At 46.1% G+C, this 14,977-nt stretch overlaps 1 protein-coding gene across 1 annotated transcript in view; it reads left to right on the top strand.

Moving 5' to 3' along the window:
* MARCHF10 (membrane associated ring-CH-type finger 10) overlaps nt 1-14,977 on the top strand; it is a 162,842-nt gene that overhangs the window by 115,102 nt on the left and 32,763 nt on the right. The gene's annotated exons all lie outside the window — the stretch shown is intronic.

Here is a 14,977-nt window from a genome sequence, read left to right as displayed (position 1 = left end):
ATATCTAACCTAATCCCTTGGTATAGTTTAAGCCCACTATTCTTCATGTCCACTGAAGGTAGGATAAGAAGTGATTGATCACTGTCCTCTTTATAATAGCCCTTTACGTATTTGAAGACTGTTATCAGGTCCCCCCTCAGTCTTCTTTTCTCAGGACTAAATATGTCCAATTTTTATAACCTTTCCTTGAATGTCAGGTTTTCTAAATTTAATCATTTTTGTTGCTTTCCTCTGAACTCTCTCCAATTTGCCCACATCTTTCCTAAAGTATGGCATCCAGAATTGGACACAATATTTCAGCTGAGACCTCACCAATGCCGAATAGAGTGATACAATTATACCCTGTATCTTACATACAACACTCTGGTTAATACACCCCAGAATAATATTCACCTTTTTTGCATATGCACCACATTGTTGACACATTTAATTTGTGCTCCACTATAACCCCCAATACTCCAATTTGTCAAGGTTGTTTTGAATTTTAATCTTGTCCTCCAAAGTGCTAGCAACCCCTCCAAACTTGAGATTATCTGCAAATTTTATAAGCATACCCTCCCTTATCTATGACTAGTATGAGACCTGTAGGACCTCACTAGACACATCCCCCAAGTTTGACAGGAAAACATTGATAACTAGTCTGAGTACTTTCTTTCAAACACTTGTGCACCCCACCTTATAGTATTTCCATTTAGACCATATTTCCCTTCATTGCTTATGAGAAGGTCCTGTGAGATTGTGTCAAAAGCCTTACTAAAAATTAAGATATATCATGTCTGCAGCTTCCTTGCGCCTCCCCTCCTCCCTCCATGCACTAGGCCAATAACTCTGTCAAAGGAGGAAATTAGGTTAGTTTGGCATCATCAGTTATTAACAAATCCATGCTGGCTATTACGTATAATCCTATTATCCTGAAGGTGCTTACAACCTGATTATTTAATAATTTGTTCCAGTATCTTTCCAGGTATCAAAGTTAGGCTGAGTGGTCTATAAATTTCCCAGGTCCTCTTTGCCCTGGTCTACACTAGGACTTTAGGTCGAATTTAGCAGCATTAAATCGATGTAAACGTGCACCCATCCACACGATGAAGCCCTTTATTTCGACTTAAAGGGCTCTTAAAATAGATTTCCTTACTCCACCCCGACAAGTGGATTAGCGCTTAAATCGGTCTTGCCGGCTCGAATTTGGGGTACTGTGGACACAATTCAACAGTATTGGCCTCCAGGAGCTGTCCCAAAGTGCTCCATTGTGACCGCTCTGGACAGCACTCTCAACTCAGATGGACTGGCCAGGTAGACAGGAAAAGAACCGCGAACTTTTGAATCTCATTTCCTGTTTGGCCAGCGTGGCAAGCTGCAGGTGACCATGCAGAGCTCATCAGCAGAGGTGACCATGATGGAGTCCCAGAATTGCAAAAGAGCTCCAGCATGGACCGAACAGGAGGTACAGGATCTGATCGCTGTAAGGGGAGAGGAATCCGTGCTATCAGAACTCCATTCCAGTTTTCGAAATGCCAAAACCTTTGTCAAAATCTCCCAGGGCATGAAGGACAGAGGCCATAACAGGGACCCGAAGCAGTGCCGTGTGAAACTGAAGGAGCTGAGGCAAGCCTACCAGAAAACCAGAGAGGCGAACGGCCGCTCCGGGTCAGAGCCCCTAACATGCCGCTTCTATGATGAGCTGCCTGCCATTTTAGGGGGTTCAGCCACCACTACCCCAGCCGTGTTGTTTGACTCCTTCAGTGGAGATGGAGGCAACACGGAAGCAGGTTTTGGGGATGAAGAAGATGATGATGATGAGGTTGTAGATAGCTCACAGCAAGCAAGCGGAGAAACCGGTTTTCCCGACAGCCAGGAACTGTTTCTCACCCTGGACCTGGAGCCAGTACCCCCTGAACCCACCCAAGGCTGCCTCCTGGACCCAGCAGGCGGAGAAGGGACTTCTGGTGAGTGTACCTTTTAAAATATTATACATGGTTTAAAAGCAAGCATGTGAAAGGATTACTTTGCCCTGGCATTCGCGGCTCTCCTGGATGTACTCCCAAAGCCTTTGCAAAAGGTTTCTGGGGAGGGCAGCCTTATTGCGTCCTTCATGGTAGGACACTTTACCACTCCAGGCCAGTAACACGTACTCAGGAATCATTGTACAACAAAGCATTGCAGTGTATGTTTGCTGGCGTTCAAACAACATCCGTTCTTTATCTCTCTGTGTTATCCTCAGGAGAGTGAGATATCATTCATGGTCACCTGGTTGAAATAGAGTGCTTTTCTTCAGGGGACACTCAGAGGAGCCCATTCCTGCTGGGCTGTTTGCCTGTGGCTAAACAGAAATGTTCCCCGCTGTTAGCCACGGGGAGGGGGTAGGGTTGAGGGGGTAGCCACGTGGTGGGGGGAGGCAAAATGCGACCTTGTAACGAAAGCACATGTGCTATGTATGTAATGTTAACAGCAAGGTTTACCCTGAAAGAGTGTAGCCACTGTTTTATAAAATGTGTCTTTTTAAATACCGCTGTCCCTTTTTTTTCCCTCCACAAGCTGCATGTGTTTCAATGATCACAGGATCTTCTCCTTCCCAGAGGCTAGTGAAGCTTAGAAAGAAAAAAAAAAAAACACACTCGAGATGAAATGTTCTCCGAGCTCATGCTGTCCTCCCACACTGACAGAGCACAGATGAATGCGTGGAGGCAAATAATGTCAGAGTGCAGGAAAGCACAAAATGACCAGGAGGAGAGGTGGCGGGCTGAAGAGAGTAAGTGGCGGGCTGAAGACAGGGCTGAAGCTCAAATGTGGCGGCAGCGTGATGAGAGGAGGCAGGATTCAATGCTGAGGCTGCTGGAGAACCAAACCAGTATGCTCTAGTGTATGTTTGAGCTGCAGCAAAGGCAGCTGGAGCACAGACTGCCACTACAGCCCCTGTGTAACCAACCGCCCTCCTCCCCAAGTTCCATAGCCTCCACATCCAGACGCCCAAGAACGCGGTGGGGGGGGCCACCAGCCAACCAGCCACTCCGCCACAGAGGATTGCCCAAAAAAAGAAGGCTGGCATTCAATAAATTTTAAAGTTGTAAACTTTTAAAGTGCTGTGTGGCATTTTCCTTCCCTCCTCCACCACCCCTCCTGGGCTACCTTGGTAGTCATCCCCCTATTTGTGTGATGAATGAATAAAGAATGCATGAATGTGAAGCAACAATGACTTTATTGCCTCTGCAAGCGGTGATTGAAGGGAGGAGGGGAGGGTGGTTAGCTTACAGGGAAGTAGAGTGAACCAAGGGGCGGAGGGTTTCATCAAGGAGAAACAAACAGAACTTTCACACCGTAGCCTGGCCAGTCATGAAACTGGTTTTCAAAGCTTCTCTGATGCGTACCACGCTCTCCTGTGCTCTTCTAACCGCCCTGGTGTCTGGCTGCGCGTAACCAGCAGCCAGGCGATTTGCCTCAACCTCCCACTCCGCCATAAACGTCTCCCCCTTACTCTCACAGATATTGTGGAGCACACAGCAAGCAATAATAACAGTGGGAGTATTGGTTTCGCTGAGGTCTAAGCGAGTCAGTAAACTGCGCCAGCGTGCCTTTAAACGTCCAAATGCACATTCTACCACCATTCTGCACTTGCTCAGCCTGTAGTTGAACAGCTCCAGACTACTGTCCAGGCTGCCTGTGTACGGCTTCATGAGCCACGGCATTAAGGGGTAGGCTGGGTCCCCAAGGATACATATAGGCATTTCAACATCCCCAACAGTTATTTTCTGGTCTGGGAATAAAGTCCCTTCCTGCAGCTTTTGAAACAGACCAGAGTTCCTGAAGATGCGAGCATCATGTACCTTTCCCGGCCATCCCACATTGATGTTGGTGAAATGTCCCTTGTGATCCACCAGAGCTTGCAGCACTATTGAAAAGTACCCCTTGCAGTTTATGTACTCGGTGGCTTGGTGCTCCGGTGCCAAGATAGGGATATGGGTTCTGTCTATGGCCCCACCACAGTTAGGGAATCCCATTGCAGCAAAGCCATCCACTATGACCTGCACATTTCCCAGGGTCACTACCCTTGATATCAGCAGATCTTTGATTGCGTGGGCTACTTGCATCACAGCAGCCCCAACAGTAGATTTGCCCACTCCAAATTGATTCCCAACTGACCGGTAGCTGTCTGGCGTTGCAAGCTTCCACAGGGCTATCGCCACTCGCTTCTCAACTGTGAGGGCTGCTCTCATCTTGGTATTCTTGCACCTCAGGGCAGGGGAAAGCAAGTCACAAAGTTCCATGAAAGTGCCCTTACGCATGCGAAAGTTTCGCAGCCACTGGGAATCGTCCCAGACCTGCAACATTATGCGGTCCCACCAGTCTGTGCTTGTTTCCCGAGCCCAGAATCGGCGTTCCACAGCATGAACCTGCCCCATTAGCACCATGATGCATGCAGTGGCAGGGCCCATGCTTTCAGAGAAATCTGAGTCCATGTCCTGATCACTCACGTGATCGCGCTGACGTCACCTCCTCGCCCGGTATCGCTTTGCCAGGTTCTGGTGCTGCATATACTGCTGGATAATGCATGTGGTGTTTAATGTGCTCCTAATTGCCAAAGTGAGCTGAGCGGCCTCCATGCTTGCCTTGGTATGGCGTCCGCACAGAAAAAAGGCGCAGAACGATTGTCTGCCGTTGCTCTGACGGAGGGAGGGGCGACTGACGACACGGCTTACAGGGTTGGCTTCAGGGAGCTAAAATCAACAAAGGGGGTGGCTTTACATCAAGGAGTATTTCAGGCAGGACTTCACGGAGGGTTCCAATAAGAAATGGTGCACCTAAGTTATTGTTCTTATTGGAACAAGGAGGTTAGCCTGGCCTCTGATTGATACATGGCTAGATTTACCTCGCTGCACCTTCTCTGTGAGTGACTGCAGTGTGACCTAGAGGAATGAGCCCCTAGACGGGGGAGGAGGCAAACGTGTACAAAACAAATCTGGTCTATTTCTTGGTTTGATCCACTCCATCTATCTTTTACATCTTTGGCTGGCAGCAGATGGTGCAGAAAGACTGCATGCCATCCACATCTCATGGCTGCTCAGCAGAAGATGGTGCAGTAGGACTGCTAGCCATCCTCATCTCTTGCCTGCCCGGCAGAAGATGATGCAATAGGACTGCTAGCAATCCGTATCGCCTGCCTGCTCACCATAAGACAGTTCAATAGGACTGACTGCAGGACTAAAGAGAATGACCTGGTCAAGTCACTCCAAATTTAGTCCCTGCGCCCATGTCTGCCCAGGTGCTCCCAGCCGACGTGGCCAGGAGCACCTCGGACATGACGAGGACGGCTACCAGTCGTACTGTACTGTCTGCTGCCAGAAGGCAATGGGTTGCTGCTATTGTGTAGCAATGCCGTACTGCGTCTGCCAGCACCCAGGAGACATACAGTGACGGTTACCTGAGCGGGCTCCATGCTTGCCGTGGTATGGCGTCTGCACAGGTAACTCAGGAAAAAAGGCGCGAAACGATTGTCTGCCCTTGCTTTCACGGAGGGAGGGTGGAAGGGGGACCTGACGATATGTACCCAGAACCACCTGCGACAATGTTTTAGCCCCATCAGGCATTGGGATCTCAACCCAGAATTCCAATGGGCAGTGGAGACTGCGGGAACTGTGGGATAGCTATCCACAGTGCAACGCTCCGGAAGTCGACTCTAGCCTCGGTACTGTGGAAGCACTCCGCCGAGTTAATGCACTTAGAGCATTTTCTGTGGGGACACACACACTCGAATATATAAAACCGATTTCTAAAAAACCGACTTCTGTAAATTCGACCTTATTCCGTAGTGTAGACATACCCTTTGTTCCCTTTTTTAAAGATAGGTACTATGTTTGCCCTTCTCCAGCCTTTGGGGAACTCACCCATCCTCCAGGAGTACTCAAAGATAATTGTGAATGGTTCCGAGATTGCTCCAGCTAGTTCCTTAAGTACCCTAGGATGAGTTTCATCAGGCCTTACCAACTTGAGTACATCTAAATATTCTTTAACCTGTTCTTTTCCTGTTTTGGCTTGCATACAACCCCCTTGTTGTTAACATTAATTCTGTAAAGTATGTGGTCACCATTAACCTTTTAGCGAAGACTGAAGCAAAATAGGTCTTATGCACCTCAGCTTTTGTGTTGTCATCAATTATTAGCTCTTTTTCCATTAAGTAGAGGACCTACACTTTCCTTTGCCTTATCTTTTGCTCCTTGTGTATTTAAAGAGCCTCTTATATCCCTTGCTAGGTGCAACTCATTTTGTGCCGTAGCCTTTCTGAATTTGTTCCTACATGCATATACTATTCTTTTATACTCCTCCTTGGCAATTAGTCCATGTGCTCACTTTTTGCAGGATTCCTTTTTGATTTTTCCGGTCATCAAAGACCTCCTGATGGAGCGATATTGGCCTCTTCCTAGTCTTTCTATCTTTCCTTCGCATCAGGATAGTTTGCTGTTGTGCCTTCAATCTTGTCTCTAAGAAACTGCCATCTTTCCTGAAGTTCTTTTTCCCTTATTTTTTCTTTCCATAAGTCCTTACCCACCAGTTCATTGAGTTTATTCATGTCTGCTTGTTTGAGGTCTATTGGTCTGCTGCTTAATTCCTTCCTTTTCTTAGAATTATGAAATCTATCACTTCATGATCTTTTTCAACCAAAATTGCGTTCAACCTTCAGATTCGCAACCAAATCCTTTCTGTTGGTCAGAATCAAGTTTAAAATGGCTGTCCACCTGGTTACTTCCGCTACCTTTTGAAAAAAAGAGGTTGTCACTAATACATTCAAAGAACTTAAGGGATTTTTTTTTTTTGGCCATATTACTTTTCCAACAGATGGCTGGGTAGTTAAAGTTCCTCATTACAACCCCATCTTATGTTTGGATATTTCTGTTATTTGTTCTAGAAATGCCTCCTCCACCTCCTCTTCTTATTTGGTAATCTATAACAGATCCCTATCATGACATTGTCCCTGTTCCCCCTGCTCCTTTTATCTTCCCCTAAAGACTTCCAGCTAATCTGCCTCTTACTTCCCTCTGGACCTCAGAACAAGTATTTGTATTCTTGATATATAATGCATCACCGCTTCTTGTTGTCCCTGCCTGTCCTTCCTGAACAAGCTATGCCCCTCTATACCAATACTCCAGTAATGAGATTTATCCCACCAAGTCTCTGTGATGCCAATTAAGTCATAATTTAGTTTATGTAGTATTACTTCCAGTGCCTCCTGTTCATTCCCCATACTACTTGCTTTTATCTATAAATATCTAAGATGTTGAGCAGGTTATCCCTCTTGCTGTGCCAATGACTATTGTAATTTTCCATTCCTCCCCACCCCCAACATTTAACCCTCTGTTAAGGTCACCATTTTTAAACCTACTTATGGGCTTTTGTCAGCTGCCCCCTTTGAACTGAATTTAAAGTCCTGCTCACTACTAGAGGTCTGTTTGGGCCTAGTTTTTAAACCTGACCCAGTCCCAAACCCAACTGACCCGAGCCTGAGAAAGCGGAGTCATATTCCATCCCATCCCATCCCCCCTCTCTCCTGAGTCAGCACCAGTGTTTCCTCCTGCCTATGGAATCAGCTTGGCTCAGCAGCAGCTACATGCCCTATTGCTAGCCACTACCCCCTGCTGTGTTATGTATGCTGCAGTGCGAGAGGCACTGTGACGTCTCAGTACATGCATTCCACAGCACACATAGTGAGGCAAAGTGGCAGCAGCTGGCAAGAGCGGGTCACAAAGCTACTGCTGCACCAACCCCATGGGCAGGAGGAGGAGAGCTGACCTGATCCAAGCGTCGGTTGCTCTTCCAGCTGACCCAGACCTGACACTTGTAGTTGGATCCTATCAGGTTCAGGCCAGGTTGCAGTACGCACTATGTTGGTGAGTTGTGTGTGAAGATGCTGTTCTCCTTCTTAGTCACAGGGGCCCCATAACTTCCCAGAAGTCCTCCTTCCTGGAACATCCCACAGTTGAGGAAGACAAAAGCCCTCCTGTTAACATCATCTGTGGAGCCACGTGTTCATCTTGCTGTCCTTATGAGAAATGCCCCACTCGAGCAGCGTATATTCTGTACTATATAGTACACATTTTAACATCTTAAATAGTTACTATATGTAATAAACAAAGAATATCTGTTCAGTAAAAAGTCAGAGAATTGACTTAACATTCAAACATATAAATATCCTAGGTTTATTATCTGGGATCTGTAGAAAAGTCATATTCCAAAGAGACTAAAAAATAAAGTATCATTAGTGTTTATCAAAGTGCTTAAAAATTTTAAGGTGATTAATCCTCACAACTCCCTATCCCTGAAATTGGGTAAATACAAGGCAGATACGTTAATGTCCACATTTTCAGAAGTGCACTAATTTTGTATGCCTCAGTTTTTTTTTTTTTTACTTTTTTTAAATAGTTGATGTCAATGGCAGCTACTCATGCTTAGCAACTCTGAACAACGTCTGTAGCCGAGCACTCAAAAATGGAGACATCCAAAAAAAGAAGTTATTTTTTAAAATATTGACCTAAGTGACTTGCCCAAAGTCCCAGAAGAAGTCACTCTCACAGCTACTCTCTCATTAGAATTTGGGAGGTATTAGCTTCGTCCTGTTTGTAGGCCTAGCCTCTCTCTCTCTCCTCTCACTGTTGGGTCAATTTAATCAAACAACTTCATTACCACCACACCTTTCACCAATACCTTTATGATAGGATATCAGAATTTTGCCCATAAGGTGCTTTGTATCACCTCTTCTTCCCATGTTATTCTTCTTAATTGTAGAACATGGTAAGAAGAGGCAGATACAACCTAGACAGCTGCAGCAGCACAGGAGCCAGCAAACAGAGTTGTAAACAGAGGGATTTGAAAGGGGAGTTTGCATTGTGGTGCTTTTTTGGGGTTTGTTTTTGCTGTGGATGGTGGTGTTTTGGTGTGGTTTGTTTCTCCCAGATTAACAGGATTTAGGTGGGAAGACTATGACAGATACAGAGGCAGCAGTGTTAGTGACCTAAGTAGTGGAAGACACAATGAAGATGATTGGATGTTGAAGCTGTGGTATGTACATGTTCCTGGAGGGGTTACCTGGAAAGAGTTTTGTCTGCATGAAATGCCATCTGATAGAGCTGATGGAAGAAAAGATCCGAGGATTGGAGATGCAGGTGGAAAGTCTGGTTGAGTTTAGAAGGGGGTTCGAGCGGATTATGGAGCAAAGACATGAGGCGGCTGAAGGGAAAAGCTCAGACTTGCAGATGGAAGCAGGACTGAAGAACTCTGAGGGGAGATTGCTGGGTGAAGAAAATGGACAGTGGAAGCATGTGACTAAGAGAACCAGGCAGAGGAAAAGATGGGCTAGGGAAGGAGAAATAGAGCTAAAGAACAGGTTTGCAGAGTTGGAAAATGAAGAAGGGGCTCAGCAGGTGGTCACTGAAGGTGGAAGGGCAAGGAAGAAGAGAAGAGCGGCTAGTCCTATAGGAAAAGGGGAAGAGTCAATGGAGACTACACCAAATATGAGCCCCAGGAGGATACAGCATGGGTTGAAGAGGATTACAAGGGAGAACAGGAATGGAAAGAACTTGCAGGCAGAGGGAGCAGAGGATAGACCGGAGAATTGCACCGTCACCAGGAAAAGGCAGGTCTATGTGATCAGGGACTCCTTACTGAGAAGAATGGACAGGCCTGTAACCAGAGCTGATCCAGAGAATAGAAGGGTGTGTTGTCTACCAGGTGCTAAGATACGGGATGTGGACCTGAGGTTGAAGAGGATCCTAAAGGGAGCGGGAAAGAATCCACTGATCATCCTTCATGTGGGAACAAATGATACCGGTAGATTCTCGCTGGAACGTATCAAGGGAGACTATGCCAGGCTGGGGAAGACTCTTAAGGAAATCGAGGCTCAGGTGATCTTCAGTGGGATTTTGCCTGTTCCTAGAGAAGGGCAACAAAGGTGTGACAAGATTATGACTATCAACAGATGGCTCAGGCAGCAGTGGCGGATTAATGATTTCGCCACCCCTGCCCCAGCTCGCTTCCACTCCGCCTCCTCCCTTGAGTGCACTGCCGGGTCCTGCTTCTCCCCGCTCCCTGCCAGTGCTTGTGAGCGAAACAGGTTCACAAAGGAGGGGAGAAGGGAGGGGAACGTGGTGCGCTCAGGAGAGGAGGCAGGGCTGGGGCAGGGATTTGGGGAAGGGGTGGAGTTGGGCCAGGGCCGGGGGCAGAGGGCACAAATCGGCACCGGGGGAAGCAGCCTCTGGCTGCTATTATAAATTTGCCGCCCCTGCAAATTTGCTGCCCTAGGCCTAGTTGGCCTAGGAATTAATACTCCACTGTCAGGCAGTGGTGCTATAAGGAGGACTTTGGGATGTATGGCCACTGGGAGGCATTCATGGACAGAGGACAGTTCTCTCGGGATGGACTTCATCTGAGTAGGGAAGGAAATAGACTTCTAGGATGCAGGCTGGCACAACTGATCAAGAGAGCTTTTGTCAAGGTTCCTTCCCCACTCTGAACTCTAGGGTACAGATGTGGGGACCTGCATGAAAGACCCCCCTAAGCTTATTCTTACCAGTTTAGGTTAAAGGCTGCCACCACTAAAGCGCTACACAAAGAACAGGGGAAGTGCCCACTTGGAAACGTCTCCCCACTAAAATATCTCCCAAGCACTACACCCCCCTTTCCTGGGGAAGGCTTGATAAAAATCCTCACCAATTTGCATAGGTGAACACAGACCCAAACCCTTGGATCTTCAGAACAAGGAAAAAGCAATCAGGTTCTTGAAGAATTTTAATTAAAGAAAAAGTAAAAGAATCACCTCTCTTAAAATCAGGATGGTAAATACCTTACAGGGTAATCAGATTCAAAACATAGAGAATCCCTCTAGGCAAAACCTTAAGTTACAAAAAGATACAAAAACAGGAATATACATTCCATTCAGCACAACTTATTTTAATCAGCCATTTAAACAAAACAGAATGTAACGCATATCTAACTAGATTGCTTACTAACTCTTTACAGGAGTTCTGACCTGCATTCCTGCTCTGGTCCCGGCAAAAACATCACACAGACAGAGAGGACCCTTTATTCCCCCCCCTCCAGCTTTGAAAGTATCTGGTCTCCTCATTCGTCATTTTGGTCAAGTGCCAGCGAGGTTATCTTAGCTTCTTAACCCTTTACAGGTGAAAGGGTTTTTCCTCTGGCCAGGAGGGATTTAAAGGTGTTTATCCTTCCCTTTATATTTATGACAGCTCTAAACTAGGAATTTGGGGGAAATGTCCAGGTAATCTCCACGCCAGATTTTAACATTAAGAGGGAAGAAAACAAAGTAAGAAAGGATACAGCCGTGGGTAGGAGATTGGACATAAGGAGGAAGAGCAGTGTGGATACCAGTCTAATAGGGCATACTGGCTGTAGCATGTCCAATCGGGTAAAGAATGTGAGCGAGGCCAAACAGCAAAAATTAAGACGTTTGTACACCAATGCGAGGAGCCTAGGTAACAAAATGGAGGAACTAGAGCTACTGGTGCAGGAAGTGAAACCAGATATTTATAGTGATAACAGAAACATGGTGGAATAGTAGTCATGACTGGACTACAGGTATTGAAGGGTATGTGCTGTTTAGGAAAGACAGAAATAAAGGTAAAAGGTGGTGGAGTAGCATTGTATATCAATGATGAGGTAGAATGTAAAGAAATAAGAAGCGATGGAATGGCTAAGACAGAGTCCGTCTGGTCAAAAATCACATTGGGGAAGAAAACTACTAGAGCCTCCCCTGGGATAGTGCTTGGGGTGTGCTATAGACTGCTGGGATCTAATTTGGATATGGATAGAGCCCTCTTTAATGTTTTTAATGAAGTAAATACTAATGGAAACTTAGATACATAGATATTAAGGTCAGAAGGGACCATTATGATCTAGTCTGACCTCCTGCACAATGCAGGCCACAGAATCTCACCCACCCACTCTGCAATAAACCTCTCACCTATGTCTGAGCTTATTGAAGTCCTCAAATCATGGTTTAAAGACTTCAGGGTGCAGAGAATCCTCCAGCAAGTGACCTGTGCCCCATGCTACAGAGGAAGACAAATAACCTCCAGGGCCTCTTCCAATCTGCCCTGCAGGAAAATTCCTTCCCGACCCCAAATATAGCGATCAGCTGAACCCTGAGCATATGGGCAAGATTCACCAGCCAGATACCCAGGAAAGAATTCTCTGTACTAACTCAGATCCCACCCCATCTAACATCCCATCACAGGCCATTGGGCCTATTTACCATGAATATTTAAAGATCAGTTAATTGCCAAAATCATGTTATCCCATCATGCCATCTCCTCCATAAACTTATCGAGTTTAATCTTAAAGCCAGATAGGTCATTTGCCCCCACTGCTTCCCTTGGAAGGCTATTCCAAAACTTCACTCCTCTGATGGTTAGAAACTGCGTGATCATGGGAGACTTTAACTTCCCAGATATAGACTGGAAGACAAGTGCTAGTAACAATAATAGGGCTCAGATTTTCCTAGATGCAATAGCTGATTGATTCCTTCATCTAGTAGTTGCTGAACCGACAAGAGGGGATGCCATGTTAGATTTGGTTTTGGTGAGTAGTGAGGACCTCATAGAAGAAATGGTTGTAGGGGACAACCTTGGTTCAAGTGATCATGAGCTAATTCAGTTCAAACTGAACAGAAGGATAAACAAAAATAAATCTGCAACGAGGATTTTTGATTTTAAAAGGGCTGACTTTCAAAAACTAAGGAAGTTAGTTAGGGAAGTGGCGTGAACTGAAGAACTTATGGATCTAAAGGCAGAAGAGGCCACGGATTACTTTAAGTCAAAGCTACAGAAGCTGTCAGAGCGTTCCTTCAAAGTAGGGGACCAGGTCATGGTCTTAAAGGTGCTTCAGGCCCATAAAATGGAAGCGTCATGGGAAGGGCCATTCACGGTCCAAGAGCTCCTGGGAGCTGTTAATTATCTCATAGCATTCCCCACCTCAAACCAAAAGCCTAAGGTGTACCATATTAATTCTCTAAAGCCCTTTTATTCCAGAGAATTAAAGGTTTGTTAGTTTACAGCCCAGGGAGGAGATGACACTGAGTGGCCTGAAGGTGTCTACTATGAAGGGAAAAGTGCTGGTGGCATGGAAGAGGTGAACCTCTCCATGACCCTTGGGTGTATGCAGCGACAGCAGATCCAGGAGCTGTGCACTACCTACACGCCGACATTCGCAGCCACCCCAGGACTGACTGAACGGGCATACCACTCCATTGACACAGGTAATGCTCACCCAGTTAGAGCCCAACCTTACCGGGTGTCTCCTCAAGCTAAAACTGCTACAGAACGGGAGATCCAGGATATGTTACAAATGGGTGTAATCCGCCCCTCCCACAGTGCATGGATATCTCCAGTGATTCTAGTTCCCAAACTAGATGGGGAGATGTGTGTTTGCGTGGACTACCGTAAGCTAAATGCTGTAACTCACCCAGACAACTATCCAATGCCACGCACAGATGAACTATTAGAGAAACTGGGACGGGCCCAGTTCATCTCTACCTTGGACTCAACCAAGGGGTACTGGCAGGTACCACTAGATGAATCCGCTAAGGAAAGGTCAGCCTTCACCACACAGGTCAGGCTGTATGAATTTAATGTGCTCCCTTTCAGGCTGCGGAATGCACCCGCCACCTTCCAAAATATGCAAAAACTTGCATATTCTCCCAATCCCACTGGGAGACCATCTACAGTCGCCTACCTTGAAGATGTGGCCATATTTTCGGATTGCTGGGCAGAACATCTGGAACATCTACAAAAGTCCTTGAGCGCATAAGGGAGGCAGGACTAACTGTTAAGGCTAAGAAGTGTGAAATAGGCCTAAACAGAGTGACTTACCTTGGACACCAGTTGGGTCAAGGAACTATCAACCCCCTACAAGCCAAAAGTGGATGCTATCCAAAAGTGGCCTGTCCCAAAGTCAAAGAAACAGGTCCAATCCTTCTTAGGCTTGGCCGGATATTACAGGCGATTTGTACCGCAATACAGCCAAATTGCTGCCCCACTGACAGACCTAACCAAAAAGAAACAGCCAAATGCAGTTCAGTGGACCGAAGAGCGTCAGAAGGCATTTAACCAGCTTAAAGCAACACTCATGTCTGACCCTGTGCTAAGGGCTCCAGACTTTGACAAACCATTCCTAGTAGCCACAGATGCATCCGAGCGTGGTGTGGGAGCAGAGTTTCATCCTGTTGTGTCTCTCAGCAAGAAGCTGTCTGAGAGGGAAAGCCACTGGTCAGTCAGTGAAAAGCAATGTTACGCCATTGTCTACGCTCTGGAAAAGCTACGCCCATACGTTTGGGGACGGCGTTTCCACCTGGAAATCGACCATGCGCGCCACAGTGGCTTCATACCACCAAGGGAAATAACGAAAAACTTATTTGGTGGAGTTTAGCTCTCCAAGATTTTGATTTCAACATACAACACATTTCAGGAGGTTCTAACAAAGTGGCTGATGCATTCTCCCATGAAAGTTTCCCAAATCAACTGGTCCAAATCGTCCTTAAGATGTGGGAAATATTGTTAGTCTTTATACAGTTAGTAGTATATTTAGAGACGCATGTGTCTTAACTGTTTTCTCCTAGAGCTCCAGGAAGAAATCACAGCCAGTGTTTCACCCTATCTGTGATTTGGGGGGCATGTCATAAATATAAAGGAAAGGTTAACCACCTTTCTGTATACAAGAACAAATGGATATAAACTGGCCATCGGGAAGTTTAGACTTGAAATTAGATGAAGGTTTCTAACCATCAGAGGAGTGAAATTCTGGAATAGCCTTCCAAGGAAAGCAGTGGGGGCAAAAGACCTATCTGGCTTCAAGATTAAACTTGATAAGTTTATGGAGGAGATGGTATAATGTGATTTTGATCTTTAACTATTCATGGTAAATAGGCCCAATGGCCTGTGATGGGATGTTAGATGGGGTGGGATCTGAGTTACTACAG

Source organism: Eretmochelys imbricata, chromosome 27 (genome assembly GCF_965152235.1).
Source record: "Eretmochelys imbricata isolate rEreImb1 chromosome 27, rEreImb1.hap1, whole genome shotgun sequence".
Classification (NCBI taxonomy): Eukaryota; Metazoa; Chordata; order Testudines; family Cheloniidae; genus Eretmochelys; species Eretmochelys imbricata.
The sequence above is the reverse complement of the archived record's forward strand: the minus strand, read 5'-3'. Positions and strand labels throughout refer to the sequence as shown.